The sequence below is a fragment of the Sapajus apella genome, unplaced genomic scaffold (genome assembly GCF_009761245.1).
Source record: "Sapajus apella isolate SASKATOON/1434 unplaced genomic scaffold, GSC_monkey_1.0 scaffold102, whole genome shotgun sequence".
NCBI lineage: Eukaryota > Metazoa > Chordata > Mammalia > Primates > Cebidae > Sapajus > Sapajus apella.
In genome coordinates, this window is record NW_022437042.1 from 6,611,269 (window position 1) to 6,625,865 (window position 14,597).

At 38.9% G+C, this 14,597-nt stretch overlaps 1 protein-coding gene across 7 annotated transcripts in view; it reads left to right on the top strand.

The window, feature by feature from the left end:
- Positions 1-14,597, top strand: part of GRIA3 (glutamate ionotropic receptor AMPA type subunit 3) — a 315,596-nt gene that overhangs the window by 40,332 nt on the left and 260,667 nt on the right. The window lies entirely within an intron of this gene.

Sequence of the window (14,597 nt, forward strand, 5' to 3'; positions counted from 1 at the left end):
TCTCCTGCTTCAGCCTTCCAAGTATCTGGGATTACAGGCAGGTGACACCACACCTGGCTAATTTTATATTTTTAGTAGAGACGGGGTTTCTCCATGTTGGTAAGGCTGGACTCGAACTCCCGACCTCAGGTGATCTGCCTGCCTCAGCCTCCCAAAGTGCTGGGATTACAGGTGTGAGCCACTGCACCTAGGTGAGCATCAGTATTTTTTAAAAAAACTCCCCGGTGAGTCTTAAATGTTGCCAGGATTGAAAACCACTGGGCTAGATGATCCTTGAGGTCTCTTCTTACTCTGAAAATTAATATGCTGACTATAGCTGGGTTTCTGTTGATGTCATGGGTTGTTCTGACTGTTCTCCACTTTCCTATCTAATACTGTGCACAACGAGATCTATATCAAATTGCTCAACAGCCTAACATCTTGTTTCACCCCATTTACCTATTGACTTAAAATTTTGTGTACTCTTGGGGCTCCTAAGCACAGCTATTGAGATCTACTTTGAATGCTATGTGGGTCATTCTGCCACCAAAGAAGCTCCTCTGATACCACGATGTGTCCCCAAAGCACTATCTGGCCTGCCCTGCTTCCAGGCTGGGAAAGCCCAACAAGCAAGCATGACAGCCGGAGCGTTCCCACTGATCCCACTGATCTGGAAGGAATCTGTAAGCGCATACACTACTTTCCATTTCACTGGACTCTTTCATGGCACTGAGCCTGCCCATTCCATTCGGCCCTTTGTCAAGAATGTCCTTGACACTTAAGGAATTGATTTGTTCTTCCTTTGCTTTAAATAATAAGCCAACAGATACGCAGGAGTTTTATAAGGTATCAATTAAACATACAAACTACATTATGGCCTTTGAGTGCTACAAGAACCAATGCCTCATCAGCCAAGAAGACCAATATAGTGACATCTTAGCGTTTTCTTAACCTGTCAAAACATTCCTGTGTTCTGGGCTTGCTGAAAGCAGACATGCCAAGGATTTAGAAATGTCAAATTAAAATATTCTGGGCTATTTCCAAAAAGAAATGAGCCTTTTTAACCACTAGCATTCTATCAGCAATGCTTTTTCAGAAGAAGTCCCCCTTTCTGAAGAACAATGTGAACATTATACAGGGAACAGAGTTTCTCAAGGTCATAAGATAGTTTTCTCGAAGCACCTCAACACAAATGATTGACTGATCTGTGGTTAGATGAGAAGGGCTGGAAATGTGGGGCAGGACAAGGGTGGAAGGGAGCATAGGGCAGGAATCTAAATGAAAAATTCCCATACTACAATGATCCTAAAATACCAATTTGAAAATTTAGAATCTAGCATGGCCTTTAGTGATACACAGCTTAGGTGCTCTTCAAGGATGGGAAAGTGCAGAGATGCTTTGTTGTAGACGCTTGGTCAAATTGCCAAAAGTACATGAGGTCATTATTCCTTGGCCAAATGTATTGGAAGAGTAGTCCTCTCACCTTGTCAATTTGTTCTTCAGATTTACCTCCCATATTTACCACTCTGCTGCAGCTGTTCTCATTCAGACACCAGTGATCAGGATCCTAACAGCCAAGTCCTGTGGTCAGCTCGCTGTCCTCATTCTGATTGGCACATCTATAACTATTTGATACTGTTGACCACCCTTTCCTTCTCTGACTTCTGTGATGGGATCTCTCTCTAGATTCTCCTCCTATTTCTGTACTTTTATTTTCAGTTGCCTTCTTAAGCTAGTCTTCCTGTATCCAGCCCTTAAATGATGGACATTCTTCTTGGCCCTTTTCTCACTTTTGCAAAAGTTTCCATGCTATGACTTACATGATTCTCAAGTCTTTATCTCTTGTCCCAACATCCTTCCAAACTCTAAGCTCATACAGTCAACCCTCTTTTAGGACATCTTCAACCCAACAGACACTTATCCCCATCCCTAATCTGCTCCTTCTCTTGTATTATTTCAGTTGCTACAATAACTTTCTAACTGGTCTCCCAACATGCATTCTTTTTCTCATCTCTAACTTATTCTCCTCATTTTTTCCCAGAGTTTTCTCTTGAAAACACAGATATACATCTGTTTCCACTCTGTTTAAAAACTCTTAGTGGGGCTTTTTTCTACTTTTAAAATAAACCTACTCATTATCCCATAACATTCAAGGTATCTAACAAGCTGCTCCTGTTTTACCTTTCTAGTTTTACTTCTGATATCTCCCCTATCATCCCTACTACTTCCCAACACCTCAATCCCACCTATCTTACATATTTAAATAATTTACATTATTTAAAACAGTTAAATATTTAAATTTTAAATCATTTAAATTTAAATCCTTAAACATGTCAGGCTAGCTCATGGCTCATACTTTCTTTCATCCTATTTCTTGTAGCTGGAAGAATTCCCTCCTTCCCATATCCAAATCATATTTTTAAAATGTCACCTTGACCAACTAAAATGTCACCTCCTGTGTAAAATCTTCAGTCAGAATTAATCGTGGTTTCCTCTGAACTTTCCGCAAACGATAACTGTAGCATTTATGCACATTGTTTTACAATTCAGTGTGTGAAACCTCTTTAAAGACAGGGAATCTGCCACAGACTTCATGTTTAATATGTCAGGTTTTGGAATAAGACAGACTTGTAGTTTAGTACCAGCTCTGGTACTTACGAGGTATGTAATTTGGGGCAAGTCAACTAGTGTCTCTAAGCTTCAATATTCTCATCTGCAAAACAATAACAATAGTGTTGCAAGAAGAATAAATGAGGTAATGCGTATAAAACACCTATAGTGCCTGACACATAATAAACAATCAACAAATGTTAGCCATGACTATTTTTTCTGTGCTTGGCATATGGTCTTGCATAGAACAAGTATCCAATAAATGATTACTGAATAAATTAATCATAGCATGGAAGGCCAAGAACATTTGCTAAATGGACAGTTTCCTCCTTTACTGAATCTTGGAATTCCTGTCAGAGGCATAAAAAATGAGTTATATAATGAATTTCTTTCTCTGTAGTCAAGTAATAATTACAGTAGCAATTGGAATAACCAAAAGCTTTGTATGTGCAGTTTATCTTTTGAACCTGAACCTATTACATCTTTACTCCCAGCAAATACATGTTTTCAAGCGTACATTTCAAACTTCCTTTCCCAGATAAATCCAAAGACTTTTTTTCTACTTTAACATTTCACAAATAGGATGAATCAATTAATGTGATAATTATTACACCACGCAATAACTTTTAAGATGTAATGGTAATTGCGCCCAGCATGCTTGGAAATGCCATTCTCTGAGTCAGGCTCAGTAACACGTCTTGAAGTTGGGACCTCAGAAGTTTAATTCATCCTAAACCCTTCTACCAATATAAAATTTAAATTAATGGTATTTCTGATTCTTGATCCCTTTCACCTATAATCCATCTTAATCTCTTGACCTCTATTTTATTCATGAAATCCCAAAAGATTACCTTTCATATTGAACCCACAGTAATCTGTTTAATATCCCTTGATAAGAAATATCCTTTTAAAAAGCCAGATTCTGGCATGCTTTAAATAGAAACCCTATTTGCTGAGAAAAGACAAACACTTATAGTCTTTTTCCTTTACTTGGTCTTAGAAAAAGCCCAAAGAAAAACATACATGTCAGGTTCATTGTAAATGAATATGGGAACCACACATTTGAAGGGTTATCATCACCATCATTAGCAACATCACCATAATCTTCATCATCATTATAATAAAAAACAACATAACAGTTCAAGAAGTTTGGAAAATGAGGATATGGGTTCATCTAAAACTCCACTACCCACATAAAACTAGATTTATTTTTGTATATTTTTCCATTCTTTCTCATTGGCCTACATTTTTTCAAAGCTTGCTTACCAAGTATTCCCAGGTACACTAAGATTTTAAGAACTTCAGAAAACCTGTGATTCTAAATGTATAACTGCCTAGAAGGTTTCCCATTGCTTCAGTTTTTCAGAGAAAGACACTCTGAGAGTACAGAAGGTGTAATGGCCCAAGTCTACAAAAAGTTTTATTTCTCTGCATACATAACACCCATTCTAAAACAAGGTGTTGGGGCTCAGCTGATGAGCTGACCAAACATGCCCATTATTATCCTGGACAAAGGCTGAGACCAGCACTTTTTACTTCAATTTGGAGTCTGAAAGAAAAATTGCATGAGGAAATGTGAGGATTCCCTAATGATAATAACTTCAATCTTCATGATATTAAAACATAATAATTAAAAGGCAGAGAAAGCCTTGAAAAATTCCACTGAGATTTCAAAAGAACAATACAATATGCAAATAGTCATTTTTGTATGCAGTTCATTATTGATTATCATGAGAACAGAAAGGAGCTAAAGCTTTGGGGTATGTTCAATAATATTTATCTGCAATTTCTAGCTTCCTGTCCCTCTCCCTTACCCCCTCCAACACACACACACACTTAGAATAATATGTATTTTAGATTATGTTTTGTATGTTCATGAAAATCTGATGTGGACACTAATAAAAGCTTAGGTTTGGGGCCTTGTTACCTTTGTTTCTCAAATTTCTATTCCTTCATTATCTTTTGCACCTCTGGAAAACCACACATATTCCTCCTCCTCCTCTTTTCCCCTTTTTCCCCACTTAATTATCTAGGCTAAATAATTTAATACTGCATTTCATAATATTTTATGTTGTTCTTGAATCATTTAATGTGTCTAAGGCTTACTTCCTTAACTATGAGATCTTTTACAATTTATGCATGGTACCTTTTATCTATCTGCTGTGATCCTTGTCACGTAGACTGGGAGCTACTTGAGGCCTTATTTTCCTTTGCTCCCCAGCATTTATTACAGTATCTAACAGTGGAGATATTCAATAAATCAAATATTCAATGAAGGAATAAATGAATGTATAAAATAAATGGATTTCAGAACACTTGCCAGCAAGAAGGGTGGCTAGCAAGTGTTGATAAGTCAGTCACCAATTAGTTAATGAGCACCTACTATCTGCCAGACACAGATATTCTGTGGGGGAGAGAGAGGGAAACAAGAGAAAGCAGGCCTAGAACTGAATATCAACTGTGTGTAAGTTACACAGTGGAACACAATTGCCCAATTGTCTGACTTTTTGTCATTATTTTCTGTGTGTAGCATAGGTGAATACTTTTCTCTACCATGAGGCAAACTAATTTGGGAGGCAGAGTATTACCATCTTTTCTACTATTCTCTTGTCTTAGGTTGAGTTGAATGGTTCAAGTATTGAGATGTGTAGTTTATTTTGCGGTATCTTCTCTGCTTTGTCACCATCCTTTTCGGCCAATAGAAAAGTGAGTTGGAGAGACATTCTGAGTTCTAGTAAAGTCACTGAGGCCAACTGGCCAATGACTAAGAGGTAAAGACCTAGGGAATGAGGAAGGAGTTGCATTCAAGGCTGTTTGTACTTTCCCTGTTAAGCTTTTGCTTCCATTTTGGAAGCTGGAGCCTTTCAGCTCCTGCTGTCCTTCTGGTAACTCTTAGGAAACAATTGCTTTCCTAACAATAGCAGAGCAGCAGAAAGGAAGAATGGAAATGATCATAACAGCATGGGCTTGTTGCCCCAACACTGTTAGCCTGTCAGCAGCCAACCCCATGGAGCTGCCCTATGTTTGTCAATGAGGGAACAGAAAGGATATGAAGGAGACATTTTATGGGGCCATTTCAGCTGTTCATTTTAAATACATCCTCCATCAAATATAGTGAGCTGGGACCTAGAGATCACAGACAGCTGGGTTGCTCGAAAAGAGAAAAGTCATTATGGCAAATTGTATTATTATACATTTACTGAGTTCCAGGGTTTCTGGGAGGGCCTCAAAGATCCAAGGGAGCATTTCCAACCAGTGGCTTGAAGCACTGCCAGGTTGGGGTAAACTCAAGGCCAACTAATGGGTCCAATGACATGAGACTATAACTCTGGTGGTTGGAAATTTGGTTAGGGGCTAGTATGGACTTTTTTTTTAGGGTAGAAGCACTTAGCATGTGAGTCAAAAATGAGTATTTTTTATGGAAAGATTCAATAACACCATTGAGTGTACTGCCTGGCCTCAGGGATGCCTTCTGGTATTAAGGATCCATTCAAAAGCAGATGTCTAAATCTGAGGTTTTATGACAATCCCTCAGCATATCCAAAATCGTTCACTCTCATCCCTCACCCATCGGTAATTAGGCAAGCACACATAAAACATATCCAATCCAAAGGCACAATCAGGCAATTATGCTAGTAGGGTTGGAGAAAGTGGGGGCTCCTTTGGATCGCCAGAGACCTATGAAAATCAGGATGTTGCTGATGGGGTGAAGTTAGGGTTGCCAGAGAAGGAGGGCAGTTCAACACAGAGGTCAGTAAAGCAGTTGATTTAATTATATGATACATATTACAAAATGGGGCACATGCTTTATTGAAGCCTGATTGCCACAGGCAACACACCTGCTTATTTCAAAAGGAAGAATGTCTCGCTGGGGTTGAAATGCTAGAAACTCTGTGTTCAACGTACCAGATCCTGCCCATCTCCATCATGGGTAGCAGGAATTGGCAGTGGAAAAAAATCTGAGAGCTGGAAGATTTCTTAGAGATTGGAGATTGACCCCTCGTCTCACCAATAGAGAAAGTGAGGCTCAGAAGTGTACTCAAGGGTGCATTGCAGGTCTACAGCTCAGGTCCTCTGACTCCCCAGATGGATGTGCTTTCCATTATACCATGTTACTTCTCACTGTATATAACATTCATCATGATGACCCTGAAACTGTAAAAGGCTTGGAGGCGCTTTCTGATTTATTAGAGAAAACCATAGTCTGTTCCTTCTATTGCCAGTCTGCCATGAATTTCATTGCATTTACTTTTTTGCACTTTTCTATCTATAAAAATTCTTTATTAAATAAAACTGTAAATTAATCTGAATAGCCTATTCCCTACCAAACAGCATAGTATGTTAGGAAATGCAATGTGTTCATTCCCTCAGCAGCCATTTCCTGGATTACTTAGGGGATCTGTGTCTCTGTCCAACACGTAGAGAAAAGAAAATAGGAGTAAAAACAGAGGCCAGCTTTCAGGGCAAGGTGCTTGTCTGGGATTACATTTTCTCTTTCTTTTTCTTCCATAGCACCTAACACATTGGGGAGCACACAGTTATATCCATAACTGCTGACTGGTTGATCACAGAGGTCCTCAGTCTGTGCTGCTCTGCTGGGGATAGAAGAGGGCCATGGGCTGAGTGAGAGAAGTCATTGTAGCTTAACAGAAAGATCATACCTCTTGTACTTGTATGGACCTGAATTGAGATAACATATGTAGATGCTTAGCATGGTATCTGGCAGATAGTGAGTGCTCCTCAAAAGTTGTTCATTATTATGATTGTTATGATTCAGAAATGTGTGCCAGAAGAACTAAAGCTTCCCAGGGGGTCTGCATCACTAATCAAATACTGAGGGGGAAGTCAGGATGCTAAAACTTAGGAGTCTTTGCTAAATGCATGAGTTGGGGAAGGGGAAGAGAAAAAAAAGAACTCCCAATTCCTCTACTTAAGGACCACTTTTCAGTACTTTCTCCTGAAGTGTGCAAGGTCTCTTGTCACTGTGGAGTAGTTCCAGATGGTGTTTAGTACCTCATTGGACTTTTGGTTCCATCAGCAAGTGGAGGAGGCCAATACCCCCATGTTGAACATTAGTTACTTGAGGGAAGCTTATTACAATACTCCCTAATCTTCTAAACCCCATGTTCTGTAATCTCCCTAATTCACCCCTAAAGTCCTAATGGAAACTAAGCCATCTTGTGTCATATGCCCCCAGGACCCTGGCCTTAGTTAATACAAAAACTAATTTATTCAGAAGTGTTAATGATCACTAATATCTCATTTATATCTCGTTTATCTCCGGTGATCCAGATATATTTTCATTTTAATGAGCCCTCCCTGTCAACCTAAAGCAGTTTGGGAGAGATTTCTGACACCTGAGTAGGCTGGTGGGGGAGCTATTTATGAGCATATGGGAGCATTTTGGTAGTCCTTAAACCACATCATGTGGGCAGCTCTGCTTCAGATCATTCTAGAAAGTCAAATGGGTATAAATTATAAAAATAACAAAAAGAGAAAATTGCCTACTCAACCTATGTGTCGGGCTTCCCAGCTGTCACTTTATTTAATTCTGTAGATATTTTGAACACCTACTCTGAACCTGGCACTGTGCTGACTGCTGTGGATACAAAGATGCCTATGACACATCATTGGAACTCCTAGTTCTATCATCCAGCTGGGGCCCTAACAAAACTTAGAGCAGCTTATTTGGTTGACAAATGAAATAAAACAGCAGAAACAAGCCAACAGCTGTTTGTTTATTACCACTTATCATCAGAGACTTCTCTCCCTGGTTTAAATACTTCTTTTTATCTCAAACACAAAGAAGAAGATATCCATGTGAAAAAGCCTACTCTTAAAGGTAAAAGCTAAACAAAGAACAAGTGATAAGAGAGGTGAAGTCTGCAGTGAGCAAATTGCTAGTCTTTTCAGAAACAAATCTACATGGTCTGGTACCAGGAAATAACCTTCGAAGAGGAATCCACTAATTAAACCTGTTTTTAACCATGACAATTCAAAACATTAGCAGCCTGAAGATCCCTGGAAATAAATAAAAGGCAGAAAATCCCAGATAGTTTAACAGAAATAATTTCTCCCACTGATGAGAACCATAAACCCGACTTTAAAGGAATCATAAAATATTCAAGCCAGAAAGAACCTTGGAGATCATCGATTCTCATTTTTCAGGTGAGGAAATTAAAGCTCAAAGAGGCCAAGGGACACGCCTATGGTCACAAATCTAGAACATGAGCTCCGGCACCAGAATACAGAGCTCTTGAATGCTACTTATTCATGCATCTGATCAGTCGGTCAACTAAATTTCTTGAGCAACCACTGTGTGCCAGGCATTGTGCTATGATTGGTCCCTATCTCTGTCCTTATAAAGCTCGGGGAGGCAGATATTCAACAAATGGCAAATTAATTATTTATAAATATAATCTATGCTGTAAAGATTAAGTAAAGGATGCAATAACAGCAATCTAGTCTTGTTGGGAGGGAGTAAGGGATGGCATGGTTTAGGCTAAGAAATGAAAGATAAGGGCAAGTTGCTTAGCCAGGTAAAAATTAACCATGTAGTTGGTGGTGGAGGTCTGAGGAAGGAGAACAGTCTAGATGGCATATGGAAAGGTGCATGCAGTCCAAAACTATCCCAGCTCCCCCACCTGCCCCTCTCAAAATCCAACCATCTCACCCTTTTTATAAAACAGCGATCTACAGTATATATACATATATTTGCAGAAGTATGGGTGTCTTATAGGAAGAAGGCATCATAGGCATCTGGACCTATTAAAATACTTATTAAATCACTTGGCTGATTACACAGTTATTTTTACTTACCAATGCCATACACCAAGGCAGATAATCAGTGTTTTATGCTTCTGGAAAGGTCACATCCTTATCCTTTTGTGTGGCACCTGGAAACAAAATAAGCCTATATTCAAAGTGGTAGATATTAAATGATGCTTACTGAAAATAAGTCCTCATTTTGAAGAAGAAATAAAACTAATGGAATTTTTACATACGTATGCAGAAAATGACATAGCAATAGGTCAGCAGGCAACAACCAGACCTTATTCCCTTCCAGCTCTCACTAGAAGTGCCCTGTCCACAAGGGCAAGCAACTAAAACCATGTAGCAGGTGCTAATGCCACAAGGGGTTTGGAGTCCTGCATCCCAAATGAAAAGGGATAATTCTGAGGCTCTCAGAGGTCATTTCTGTAATGTCACCTTGAATGTGCCTACCATCTACTTCCCCACTCTCACCTCAGTTAAAATTAACTGTTAATAAGAAAGCAGAATGGTGATTGCCAAGGGATAAGGCAGGAGTGAAATGGGAGTTATTATTTAGTGGGTACAGAGTTTCAGTTTTACAAGATGAAAAGAGTTATGGAGATGGTGGTGATGGTTGTACAACTTTATGAATGTATTTAATACCACTGAACTGTATACATAAAATGATTAAGATGGTAAATTTTATGTTACATATATTTTGCCACTATAAGAAATAAATTTAAAAAGTTAACTGCTATGCCTGCACCAAAACGTCTCATGTACTTTATAAATATATATACCTACTATGTACCCTCTAAAATTAGAAATTAAAAAAAAAACTGTTAATATTAAACTATGATAAGTCACAAGCAGCATGATAATAATGAAAGTTATCCTGTTATGGGCACTATTTGTTGTATATGCATTACATTATTTTACCTTCGCAACAGCCCTTGACATGAATTCCATTCTTGGCATTTTGCAGGTGAGAAAGCTGAGCCTTTGAAAAATTAAACAATTTGGCCAAAACCACACAGATAGTAAATCTACCCCCAAAGTGAGGGAGCTTATTTTCTTGAAATAATCAATGAAGGCAGAGATTTGTGTCTTCTTACTCACTGTCATATTCCTACCACCAAGAACAATAATTGGCATAGAGCAAGTGCTCGGTGGAGTTGGAGTCCGATCAAACCAGCCTTCTTCTAGAATCTATTTAGTCACTGGATGAAATGCCTCCAGCCTCCATCTATTTAGGTCCTTATCTCTTACCTGGGAACCACAGTGTGCTCCTAACTACTTGTCTTCACTGCCATTCCCAGGCCTCCCAAGGTTTGCAACTCTTCCTGACATAACACTGAAGCCTAGGGATATCCCTTACTGAGCAGCCTTCCAAATGTCACAGGCCCTGCTTAGTCATCATTAGGGCATTTCAGATATTCCATGTTCACATTCTAGCTCTGACATTTGCTAACTATGTTGATCAAGTTGGGTTACTTCTCTGAACCTCAATTTCCTTAGCTGTAAAATGGACACAATCACTTGCCCTCTGTGAGCCTCAGTTTCTTCTTTATCTCCCAGGTCTCCTGTAGCTCTGAAGCCTTCATGACTAACACACTGGTACCACAGATCTATTGCTGTCACACCCCTAGCCACCTTGTCAAAGTTCTGCAAATAGATCTGGTCCTTGAGAATTTGCTAGATTTTTAGTTACTAAGGAATCTGCCTGCAGTTACCAAATATGCAGAAATCAATGATTTCTTACCTCCTTTGAAGAGCTATACCTGGTATTTCTGCCTTATTCCTACCTAAGTCCTTTTATGCTTAAGATCTAGAAATGAAAGAATGAGCAGGAGGATGTCTTCTGCCTGGGAATTTGATGATCAGAGGTTGAAGGCATGAATAGTAAGTATTTGAGGAGAAGTATTAGCTATATAAAGCTGTTAGCTTGTTGTTAGGACCTAGAGGGACTCCTATGAATAATTCCTAAATACTTACCTTTTTTAATGTTTTCCTTTTCTGAAAGGAAATGCTACAGTAAAATTAAGAAAATAATGGTCCCTGTTTTATGGCCCAAAACTCGGTCCTTCCATTTGCATGTGTAACACCATGAAGTTCTGGAAAAATAATGTTACCTTCTAGAAGAAAATGAAGCCTGTTGCCTCAGGCTTGTCTGGAGCTATTCCCTTCTGTGGTTTCTTCTTATAAAGTATCACCTTCCCAGATGCTACCACCTGGGTGCTAGGGATCCGCCCTAGTACTAGAAAGCTAACTAGCCCCCTTACAAACTGGTCTGTGACTTTGGCTTCAGCAGAGCACAGAATTTCCAGCCACTTCCTTCATGATCTATTAATCCATCCCTTCCATACACAGTAACAGAGCCATCCCCATGACAAACACCCTTTTGGTCCTTATGCCAGTCCCTAAAGCTTCTACCCTGAAAAGACTTGTACTTTCTCTCTTGGAATCCAATTCACAAATGCTTATGACTCTGGAATATTGATGGTATTATTATAAGTAGAGTAGCAAAGTGATATGTAGAGGCAATAGCAATCTTCGGGATGGGCCAGTTCAGAGTGAGCTTCTTAGAAGAAATTATATTCCAAGCAGGCAGCAAGCAGTACCATCTGGTTCCATGAAATTGACTGGGTGGCAATCCAATTACAACATGTATCTGATCATTTTATAAGTTGTGGCAACATATTGAGATCAGATCATTTCAGGGGAGTGGAATATTCCACCTCACTGGTTGGCCCACTCTTAATGGGTCCTTAACACATATATAAGGCGATATAATAAAATAATAATTCTGTCATTAAGAGCTATATATATAAGGTAATATAATAAAATAATAACTCTGTTAATTAAGAGCTAACGTATCCACTAGTAAATGTGTTATGTCAAAGCAACAATATATCAGGCAATAAGGCAAGAGGGTGCAAATGACAAAATCTCTTCTAAAGACACATAGCTGGATTATAAGCTCAAATAGCAAATATACATTGAGGGCCAGGATAATTGGTCCTTTATCTTCCCTTTATAAAAACAAAGATTTATTTGCCCTTTAAATGGTTCAATAAAATTAAATTGGCACCATGTGGTGTGTGCTGAATACATAAGAAATTGGAAGCAATTAAAAAAAAAGAGGGAAAAGGCAAAAGTAATAAAATCTAAAATTTGGAACAGTGTACAAAAACAATGTAGGAAAATATTACAGTTCTCAATAATACCTCCTCGTTGTATACCAGATCCTGTAGCAATGATTTCTGCTCCTGAAAGCCAGAGATCACCAACTGGATCCACAGTACCTCAAAGGCACAGGCTGCTTGACTTTATAGTAACCTCAGGAAAGGGGAGGAGCAGGGCAGGACTGGGTCAGAAAGGAAGTGACTCTCTATTTACTTTGTCCACCTTTGGAGGAATCCACAAAACTTTGAAAGCAAATGTAGTACTCATGAAAAGGAATGCTTTGTGGAACTCAAAATGTCTTTTAAAGTATATCCCCTGTAAGCCTTCCAAAGCTGCTTATGTTAAGATCTTCAGAGAAAAGCACAACAAAAACCTCACAATACATAAGCATACAGCAATCCAACCAGCAGAAAAGAGGGAGAGTTGGTGCTTGGCAACCAATGAACATGAAACACAATACATTTTTTAAAAAAACTTCTTGCTTCTGATTTCTAATTTTGATGGCTAGACATATAAATATTTGTTTAATGAGTGACAGCACATTGATAATACTTTTCTGTATTAGCTGAATAGATGAAAAAGAGGGGAAATTGTGTTATCATTCAATTATTTTTTGCATCAAATATATTCATATGCTCTGCTCAGAGAAAATATTAATCATGCACACAAGAATTTTGACTTAGAACTCTCAGTACACTTTATAGAAATCCATTGTGTAGAATGATTCCGGTGGCCAGACACATTTAAAAAAAAAAAAAAAAAAGAGGTACTGAGAATGAGTTTCAAAAAATACCTTCTTTAAAATGTCTTAGAGTTGAAGGTTCTTAGTGAAGGTAGAACTATCTAGAGCTCATCTCTTTGCCTCCGACCAGGAGTACATTAAGTCATCCTGAATAAATTAAATATATCTGCTTTCCACACAGAAAGTTTTTCAGCCTTTCTAAGGGTCTCTCTTAGTTTTCTCCAGGCTCAACAGACCAAAAGACCCTTTCATAGCTAAAGGAATGCATGTTTTATTCCCTTTGTGTCTCTCCCAGGCGCAGAGGGCACCTGCCAAAGGACTCTGCACTTTGTGTACCCTCAAATGTCATTGCTGCCTGGTTGGCACTTATGTTTAGTACCACTCATACCACACCAATCTAGAGCTGGGACTCTTTCTTAAAGGCAGATGAAAACCAGCAAGGGAAAGAACAGTAGCCAAAGGGGGAGCTTTAAGGGTGAAAGAGTGCAAGATAGTCATAGAGTCACAGGGTCTGCAGCATTGCTTTGTGGAGCCTAGTCCCCATTCTGAATATTAATCTTAACCAACTTCATCAGCAACTCCATTTAAAAGACAAAGAGGCAACTAGGCCCCAGTTGTGTACGAAACCAAAAATCACAAGCAATAAAATACAATTAAATACTCATAATTAACTAATTGGTAGTATAGTTGGCTGCTTTTCTCCACAGAGAAGGCATCTTCTATATGATTTTTGGAGCATTTAACCAAGTACAGCTGTAATTATTATTATTCCTATAATAACAGGGTTCCCACAGATCTTCATATTTTTACATGTTTTATACTCATTATGGCTAATCCACAAAACATCTCTTTAGGGTATGCAAATACTTTCCTTGCCAGTGTGTTGGAGAGGAGATAGAGCTAGGAAAAAGTGAAATGAAGGCCCAGATTATCAGCAATGACTTAGGAAATAGAACTAGAGAACTTGGCATCTCGGAACCAATTTATGTCATCAGCTCACTAAATGCTTACAGTATGAACCAAATTATACTGAGCCTGACAGAAAAGTAACAGAATACCTGTTTCCTGAGTCTTCAAAAACTTCTCAGCTATTGATGAAGTTCACATTCACACACATGAGGCAAGCAGGCCACAGCTCAGTCCAGGCATGCTATATGATCAAATGCCAAAATGGGGGCTTCAGGCCAAATGCTGCTGGCACTGACAGAAATAATAGGTTTCTAGGGGGATGAAGCAGGCACCAACTGCTCCGTGGAGCAGCCAGGTTTTGAAAGGCGGGCAAGAATTGGAATGGCAGAGATTTGGAGAATGGCACTCCAGGATGGAG